We start from the raw sequence: 10040 nt of genomic DNA, 5'->3' as shown, positions 1-10040 counted from the left end.
AAAGCGTAGAAGTCAACCAACTTGATTATTTTACAGAAAATGTTCAGAGGAGAATCTTTCGCTGGCCTCACTTGAAATTGTGCCCGACGCGCCGGGAGAAAACCGCGACGATGAGGGGCAACTGAGCTGGGCGTGGAACTTTGGACGTCTTGACTTGTGAGGCAAACCATTCGGCCGCCGTGCCGCCAGCAGGTCGGACTGAAATTCTCCTGCGGGTGATGTTGTCTGTCTGCATTAGCGGCCAAATTCTTTGGAGTCGGAAAGATCTCGGTGTGTATTACGAACACCTCAGCGTGTGTTGAATAAGCGAGGTTTATTCTACAAGCCGCCTTTTGAATCAGCGAAATTGATTAAAATGCAAATGTCGTTTTTATGTCTGACTGACTTTTGACTGAGGATGAAGGTGATGGAAAAGGTAACTCATTAAAAAAAAAAAAAAAATAAGCTTCCCTGGGAATGAAGTTTCACAGGGCTCGAGTCCTTATTGGGCCTTTTGCAGTCTTGCTTCATGAAAGACTTTCATTTCACCCATGAAAGATCAGCTGTTTGATGGCTTGCTTATTTTCAACATAGACGGCTGGCAAAATTAGCGCGGGCGGCTAACCTTTCCCATCAAAGGGGAGCGTCGGAAGCGCCTTTTGACAGCAATCTAGGAAGTAATGAGCTGACGCATCAGAGCAGACCGAACTCTGCTTGCGCTCAAGGCACACACGCTTGAATGTCGAAACCAAGAAGTCGCAACAGGCTGGACATCCATGACGGTGCACAGCCGAAACTAAGACGATGACACCATCATTTATTTCCTGCCTGTGAAAATATCGTGTGACTGCACTTCGTAAGTACATTCAAATGGTTGTGAACGGAAAGCAATATATTCAAACATACGTCGATAGGAGCCAGATGAGGTGGCTCGGGCATCTGGTTAGCATGCCTCCTCGACGCCTCCCTGGTGAGGTGTTCCGGGCACGCCCCACCCATCTTTTTTTTCGTAAAGATGACTACTGCAGGGGATCCCTCCCGTATTGTGAGTGCAACGTGTAAACCAGCGCTATTGTTTTGGATGTTGATCTGGGCAAATGTCAACTGTCTTTCGGGGGCCCCTTCAGCTTGGGGCTCTTGGCAACTGCCTCACTTGCCCGCCCGCCCTTGTGTGCCTTCTCTGGATGTTCCACTGCGCTTACTTTCACAGAGCCTCCAAAAGGCGCGATTTCATCCCGTCGTCGTCTGACTCACATATAAGCAATGTTTTTAACCACCCAACCTTTAAATTGGTGACATTCCTGGGCTGGCCCTTACGAACGCCGATTGCTCCGATGGGAAACTTGGAAATGTCACCACAGCGATGGGGCTTTGAGGGGAAACTGACCTTTGGGTGCCAGGACAACTTCGAGGTTTGCGCACGTTTTGCCAGCGTTCCAAGTCCCACTTTCATCGCAGTATTCGCACAAGTAATCAACCTCTACTGCAAATTACGTGGAGTCATAGTCGCAGTCATTTCTGTGCAAACCTAGTGGGTAATAATGGCCGAGAAATTAAGCAATCCATCCTTCAAAAGCAAAGCGCGCTGCTTCACAAGCGCGAGAACTCTTCCCATTCGCGCGTGCCTGCATGTCGAGCTTGTGCGGGGCGGTGTGCCCATGGCTACAATTGCAGTCGTGGGACACATTATGAAGCCGCGCATATGCCGAACCACACAGGGCGCTCTGGCGCGTTAGTCCTTGTGACAAAGATTGTGCTGAGATGATGCTGAGGAGGCAATCGGGTCTGTGGGGGGAAGACAGAAAAATACCAAAAGCCACCATGGAGCATGTGGGGGGGCCGGGAAGGGCGGGGGGGGGGGGGCAGATGGAAGACAAATATCTTCTCTTAGTGGGTGTATTCCCTTGAGCGGCAAGAGTTTAACGTATACTTGAGTTCTACTTTTTAACTCTGCGAATACTGCTCCCTTAATTCCCCGTCAAATCAGAGACGAGTGGTGTCACATATGACATGATGACATCAGCGATACGATTCGAGGACACAATGGAGGTTGGGACCTCATTGACTCCGTACAAACTCCACACAGGAAGGTCGGAGCCGGAATCGAACCGGGCACCTCTGCACCGTGATGCCGACGTGCTAACCCGTCGCCCACCGTGCCGCCCTGGTGATTTTCTAAAATCGATCACACGTGTCCACGTGTGCGCACGTAACGCACACGCGCTGGCTCACACAAACACTTAACGGGGCGATTTGAGTTTTTTTTCCGACTCTGAGCCAGCTCCACACTGACACCATGATGAATGACTCTCGCTGTGCTTGTTGATGCGTGCATGCGTGCGCGTGCGTGCTCGCGTGCCTGCAAGGCTCAAATCACAGGGGTTGTCAACCCCCCAGAAAAAAAAAACATACAAAAAAAAACTTCTCTCCCATGAAGCTGCCTGAGGATAATTAAACGTAGTTTGAAGAACAGCCGAGCTATCATTTATTTACTTGTTTGTCTCCAACGCTACAAGACGAGTTAAAATAAAAGGGTGCGAAATAAAAGGTTTGATCCGGACTGTGCGGGGTGTCTCATTTTCAGGGCCGTGCTCCGCATTAATGGAATATGAGAATGACAAGTTGTAATTGACTTTACATGACCCGGTTTATATGTGACATCGTTTCTAAGCGTTGACGACCGAGTTATTCAGCTTTGCAAATGTTTTGATGTGATCATTTCCGGTATATGGCGCACTGTTGATTTACATCGCAGTTCGCCATTGTGTGAGGAAAAATCGGGGTTGGCATGCTGCAATAACGACATTTCAGGCTGAGGGTGTTGACGTAATTCCCCGGTGATGCCGCTGCAGTGGGAATCAATAAGGGAGAGTTCTTTAGGGCTGTATCGGTGTTGGAGAGTGACCATGTTGTGTTTAATGCACAGCTCCCAAGGTAAACCATTACCGTGTCTGCTGTTCCTCACCGCTCGCACCCCGGGGACACCTGTGACCAATTAAAGGAAATCGGAAACGCGTAGCTCGCAGGGAGGAGCGGGTACGGGAGTTCCACGGCACGTCTATTCTGCATGCGGGAAAGAAGGGAGTATTTTTGTCGTATGAGTACACTCGGGATCTTTTTGCCGCTTTGGCGCCAGCTGTTCGGGGAAAGGCAGACAATTGTAGCAGGAGGGCGAGGTGGAAAAGACATGAAATGGGATGTCAACCTATCGGCTCCTTACACCCTTATTTATAAATAGCCCTCTGTGTGCGTTTTTTCACAGCTCGTGTTCCTGTCATTCACCCTGTGACAGTGAGTAATGAGCTCCACTTACCTCTGCATATCAGTCGCCGGTCAGAGCCTCGGTGCGCTTACAAAAGTAAAAATCTGGCCAAATAGGGGTGGTGAAACCCAGGGGCAGAGCAAGAGACTTGTCAGCGGGGTGGCCCGGGTGAGACCAAAGGTCATTTGGCGGATGGCGCAGAACAAGCATCTATAAAATAAGGGGATACATTGGAAAAACTATACGCCAAAACTTGACATTTAATCCAATGTTAATGGTTTGCCCAGGTCAATTGCTGGGTGCGATTAACAATAATGGCTCTCCAAATACTGTGGAAAGACGGTCGGCCGCACGCACGAAAACACACAGGCGCATGCACACACGTGCACAGACACAAAGACCCACGCTCCTACACACACATTAACATTCAAGTAAAACGATAAAGCTGCTCTTGGTCATGTGACATCTCATTTGGTCCTCTCAAATGCATTATATTGATTTTCTAATTCGATGTTGGTTGTTTAGCTTCAGGTTCACGAGAGAGAGAGAGAGCAGAGTATGATTGTGTAAGCATGTTGTGGCCGAACGAAATAGTAAAGCGAGCAGAGGACCCAAAAGTGAGCCAGAGATGGTTGGTGGAGGTTATAAGGGAGTGTTGAAGGAGAAGGAGAGTCTGCTGACAGGAGCTTGGGACACAAGCTTGGCCTGGCAACAAGAAGGTAAGCTTCTGGCGACATGACAATGAGGTCGAGGAATGGCCTCATGGATGACACAAGAGGTGAGGCACGGAAAAAAACTCCCAAGTGGCAAACGTATGCACAATAATGGCCGAAATACCACTCAATCATCCGGCACCCGCGTTTTATTGTGACCGGGAGAAATGCCTGCATTACTCCTGCCCGCCTCTAGGGGCACTACATCAAGTTTTGGATTGTTCGGCGAGTAATTGACAAAAAAAAAAAACCTCATGAAATCGGTCTTGAAATATGAAGGGGGCAGCAAGAAGATAAATTGGGAGTTATTTTACCAAAATAATAATGTGACATCAGCGTGAATTTTTTAGTGGTGAACTGAAGAACGTCTTTAAAGGAGTCCTGCCCGTAACACAATTGGAGGATACATTTCACACTGTCTGTTGACTTAACGCACTGAGAGTCCGGAACAAAAATCTTTCGGCGTTCTTCGTTTCGCAGCGGTTCACTGGAGGTTGCGATGAGAGATACAGAACCCTAAGGTACATTCTAATTGAGGTGACGAGGTCATGAAGAAAGATGATTCCCACCGCCGCAAAAGAAATGAGTTCCATGAGGTTCAATCGCCATTAGATGTCGACCATCTGATTTCGTCGGTCCAAAAAGTCTTTCATCTCAGCCACCAGAATATGAATGCCGATTCGCCGGATGTTATGCAAGCGACAACAAAGATCACAAGGGTTTTAAAACACACTTTAAAACGAAACCTCATCATTTATAAACGCCCACTAGCGCTAAAACATCCGACACTTCCGATCCCTCCAAGTCTCACTTGCATACAAATGTGTTCCATCAAGAGAAGTCGTGTCACTTGTCAAGTTCTTCAAAGCTAGCATAACACGCGAGTGCGCCGGCGCACACCTCAATGTACTTCACCAGCTGTATTTGTTGCCGCATTTCAGCGGCCATACGAGGCAGCCTATAATTTCCAGGAAAATGCGTGTGCGTGTGTGTGAATGCGAGAGAGGGATGAAGTGACAGAAACGAGGCTCTCATACAAACCGGCGAACGTCATCGCCCAATCTCGTGAATGTCTCGTCTCGCTTGTTGGCCCACAGCGTTGCCATTGTCAATTTGTCGGAGGAATGTCATCAATTCACATTTCAACCATCTCGTCCCTCTCTCGGCTGCGCTCGCAGCAGCGCGTAGAAGGTGAAAAGAAAAGCGCTCACCTGTGCTTTGCCGCGCTGTGCTTTTGTTTCCGTGCGCTTTTCCTTTCGTTCTTCTTTCCGTAATGGGGGTCGTCCGGGCCGCGCGTTTGTCGTGTGGCGAATCCTTGCCAGGCGAGCGCCAAGCCTCGTCGTCTTATAATCGGCTTTGAAGGAGAAATGTTTTGATTCTCACAAAGAATTTCTGTCATCATTGTAGTCTATGCACAAGTGGGTAGAATGCTACAAGCATCGAAGAAAACAAAACAACATTTCTCTTTGCCCCTTGCTAAATGTTTGATGAAGCGCTGTTTACTCACTTTTGGATTTTGGAATACGTCCCATAAACCCTTAAGCCTGCAAGCTACATTTACTGAACAAATACACACTTTTCTCTAAGTGAGACACGAGAGAGACGTGCGCACACACATACGCAATTCAGGTCGTAGGGGTTTTATGTTGTCTTATCCAATCCATGCAATGAAGGTGATATGTCTCGTCTTTGTCTCCTGAGTCGAGCATTATGGCCTATTACCGTCTTATGATCCTGCTCCGCATGTGCCGAAGAGCGAAATCGTGTATCCTCAGGGTGTGGGTGGGAGATAATCTATTGTCTTTCATCGTATTTCTTTCTTTCCTCACTTGCTCTCCTGCGAAAGCTCTTTTCGAAGCACTTTCTTTGGTGATGGGTGAAATGGGCTTTCGGCCACGATGACGTTCCCGCAAATTAAGTGAACCAAACATGTATCGGTGCACAAAGAGAGTTGCGACATGCTTGTATCGTCGACACTATAGTCACCCGTATTCGTTCTCATAGACGCTCTGAGGTCTACAGCAAAAGCTTTTGGCTGTCAATCTGTCATTGTTGCGCCATAAAAACCGAAACGACGTCGGTTTTGATGCGTGAGGCTGTTCGACCGCCGCTGAATGTCGCCCTAACGCCGTGTCGCTTGTTCTCATGCTGCACTCGATGTTCACACCGCCGTGACACTTTTTCACACGAGTTAAAGAATTTGCGAGCATATTGCATGCCACGAAATCCACTCGCCGGAGGCTGAGCGTCATTCACTTTGTCTACAGCTCGGACGCGCGGCTAACACCCCCCCATCTCTTACTTTCTATGTTCCCTGAAGCCGTAGCGATTGGAGAGTAAACAAAAGCAAAATCTATAGACAAATATGCAGCGCTGTGAGTATATCATAAATGCATGAATGTTTTAAAGTGTGCATCTGAAGGCAGAAGGGATCAAATAATCCATGACCCCCTGCACGGGAATAATAACACTTGTTGGGTCAACGTGTTGACTGGCATTGAAACTGATGTGATCCCTTCGCCACTTTGTTCCTTGCAGACAGCTCACTGGCAGCTCATTAAAACCCGAGGTCGGGCAGGAGCCGGGAAACTGGGAAATTATTCTTTCTTTTGTGTGCCGCGTTGTTGCGCAGGGACCGACGCGGCCTTGGAAAAATAAAATTATAATAATAAAAAATCAAATCAAAAGTCAGGGATGGCTGTAATGCTGCTCCCGTGAGCCCCTTTCATATCGTTTCCTCTTGCGGTCGTCTTATTGATCCGCTTTCACCTGTATGCAAAATAACGATTTCACTTTGGACAAGGTGAATGCATTGTACTCAGATTTCCTCATCCCGATCAAGAAGTAATTCGCGATCCCAAACAGCATGAGTAAACCCACCGAGAAGAAGAAGAAACCAATCAATTGAACATACGCCTGATTAAATATGAATGCGATCCACATGAGAATGTCATTTGGAAACGTCACCATTTTTTTTTTCCCGAGTGTTCATCTCATGGTTCATCTGCGAGCGACTTGAATATTTTTTTCAGATTTGAAATGAACTTCCAGTGTGTAAGGTTCGTTGCATGAATTTGAATGATCACCACATTCGGCGTCATGAAAGAGGAAATCATATCAAAGTCAGCACAATTGAAGTGATTTCATGTGAGTTCGCATGGATATTTGCCGTGCACGAATGATTGATAACCTACGTCAGGATTTTTTTTTTTTTCGTTCATGTGATCGAGAGCAACTTGTCTTGCTGTCCACTGTGGTGACGGCTGTCCCGGAAAGAATTAACAACTGTACTTTATGCGACCGATCATGTGCATCTGCAAATGTATGCGGCTGTTATAGTTAACACACTTGCTAATTGCACGAATGCACCTCATTCCATACACTTGCGGAATCATAAGATGGGGCCCACAAGTTTTGCAAAAGGAGAAAGACGCAAACGAACTGGATTTAAATTAAAATAATATATCTGCTGAAACACAAACCAGAGCCTTGAGTGTGTTTTTCTTAATCAAGCCAATTACTCACGTCCCGTGTGATGAATCGATGATTAGCGGCTGCTCTCACAATAACTTTGTGCCGTGCCCCGCAGATGCCCAGCAGTGCTGCACTTTGACAAGTCATCTATAATCCATGACCAATTCGTGTTCCTGAGCGGGGTGGAGGCCGCGTACCTCTGGCAGGTCAGCAGAGGCCCTCTCGACTCAGGATTTTGTTCGTGGTGGCTGAACTGAGGATTTGGGGGAGAGAGAGAGAGAGAGAGAGAGAGAGAATGTATTGAGTTAAAGCTATTTGACGATATTAGCTATCATGGATATTTTTTTGATTAAATGCTTAATTTCAGCAGCGTATGCATTAGGATGCATTCAAAAAAAATAATCGGTGCCTTAAAATAACTTTACTTGTATAGATCCATCCATGCAAAGCGCCCTAGAGAAAACTGTACAAGTCGCCGTTGCCTTACGGTTAGACTGGTTTATTTTTTTGTCCTTATTGCTGTGACTTTTGGTGTCTTTCTAGTGACCTCCTCATGTTCTTTTCCCATCCGCGTAAGCCACGTGTGTGTTCCGAATCTTTGCTTGCGTTGTCTTTTTCATTTAATTTTGAGTGCTTTCAGATCAGAAGGTTTTGTTTTTCGTGAGCGCATCGGTCGTAGCGGCGCAAAATTCAACAAGCGCAAGTCGATGGGCCCGCGCCAGCCACGACCTGGCCCAAGAGGTGTCACGTTTGTTCCGCGCGAGCACCGGTTTTCATCAAACAGGAAGAGCCAATGAGACACAGTAATCATCGGAACGATTACACAAACAACATTTGGATTTTTGTCTCCCGGCAGCTGTTCGATCCATTTCGCCGCCGGGATTGATTTGCCGGCGCTTGTGTCTTTTCCTTTGTCTCGCAGCATTGTGATGTAAAACCGTGATGTGCAATCACACCGTCTTTGTTTCACACCCAAATCGTGCCCTTGTTGAGTTTTGGGCTTCGGTTGGCAAACGTACGCACGCATGATGGAGATGACATTTCAGACGGCTTCCTCACACAGAGCACATTAGAAAATCAGAGCGCGATACTATTGTACAAACCAGGGGTGTCAAAGTCATTTTAGCTCTGGGGGCCACATGGAGAAAAGTCTATTCCCAAATGGGCCTCAACTCTTTTCTGCCCCATCAAGTAGCGACGACTGTTTTCAAAAAGTCCCAGTGGAATTCTCCAAGGTGTTACTCCGGATCCCTCTGATTTATTCATCTGGAGAAGAGCATCCATTCCCTCACTGTATAGACGACGACCTTGCACGAGGGCTTGAGACGTACTCAGACTGACAATAAGACTGCCCCAGTTTAGCAACAGATTTGTCAACCGGAGACCTCTTGTCTATCTACGCTACACCTTATCTGAATAAACTGAGCACGCAAACACTCGGACCAATCAAAACACCGACTGGCGACTCCCTCTTGAAAGACGAAATCCGCGTAATTGAGCGGAAGAATATCCCAATGTATTCCAACCACCTATTTACCGGATGTTTTTTCTCTCTTCCACAGCGCGACGCCGCGTGTCCATTCTTCTTGGCCATCTGCCTACGTCTCCTTGTATCCCCGAGGATGTGATTAGAAGTGGCTTTTTCTCCCGGTGGGAAATCACTTGTGTTCCTTTGCTAGTATGTCCACAGTGACAGATTTGGCCCGAGACGTACCAGCTACCAAATTACTCTGCGGAGCCCACTGGGTCTCAGCAACGGAATAGGTGCGATGAACATAAAGAGGAAAGAAAGACGGATGAGGACGGAGGGCAAGCCAGAGGGCTGATGTGCGGCGCCAAGACAGAACGGGAGAGAAATGGGATGGCGATAGAAGATGGTGAAGGAAATGAAGTTTGGGAAAGAGGATGATCAATGGACAATTTTACAACTCTGCCAGTCAGTTGCACTAGGCCTGTGGTTTACGATTATCATACAGGTGATAAATTTAAGTCCAATGCCCCTACCCCGCTCCCCCGCCAAAATAAAATCTCCCCACGGCCTTTCCGAGATACATTCTGAAGTTGCAGTGACCAGAGCTGTACACATAACGCTTCCGTCACCAATGGACACACATAAAAATCGATGCAAAAGCAATGAAAAATGTACCCCTGCTATCATGGAATTGGTCAAAAATACAGTCAACCAAAATATTTCGATGGTGCTGTCGCGAATACGGCCAGTCGCCAGTCGGCCTCGCCTTGACAAAGCCTGGAGGATCGTCCGTCATCGTCATCAAGGCGACAACGGGCGTCCCTAAAAAGGGGGCCCGGGTTTCCGTCTGAAGGAGGATGCGGACCATCGCCGCCAACCAAAGTCACGTGACACGCAAGAGGAGCAAAGCGGAAGCGACCGATGTCGTCTCTGGCCTGCGCTTTGGTTTCAACAGAAAAATATACGCAGTTGCAATTTGATTCGGTGTAAAGATGGAATAGCTTTTCAATCATGGAGAATGACAGCATCTGGCTATTTGAATCTGAATCAGAAATCTGTGGCCCGGTGCCCAGTGTTGATTCATTAAAAAGGATTTTGTTGATGGACTTCAACAACAACAAACAACATGGCTGATTTCGAC

At 47.4% G+C, this 10040-nt stretch overlaps 1 long non-coding RNA gene across 1 annotated transcript; it reads right to left on the bottom strand.

Moving 5' to 3' along the window:
- Nucleotides 1-2245: 2245 nt before the first annotated feature.
- On the bottom strand, nucleotides 2246-7677 carry LOC109520475 (uncharacterized). Its single transcript, XR_002169188.1, has 3 exons — nucleotides 7480-7677; nucleotides 5166-5308; nucleotides 2246-3451 (listed from the first exon to the last, which is right to left on the bottom strand). It is a non-coding gene; the product is annotated as an uncharacterized LOC109520475 (long non-coding RNA).
- Nucleotides 7678-10040: the final 2363 nt, after the last annotated feature.

This window comes from Hippocampus comes, unplaced genomic scaffold (genome assembly GCF_001891065.2).
Source record: "Hippocampus comes isolate QL1 unplaced genomic scaffold, H_comes_QL1_v1.1 scaffold317, whole genome shotgun sequence".
Classification (NCBI taxonomy): domain Eukaryota; kingdom Metazoa; phylum Chordata; class Actinopteri; order Syngnathiformes; family Syngnathidae; genus Hippocampus; species Hippocampus comes.
This window is presented reverse-complemented; position numbering and strand designations above follow the sequence as displayed.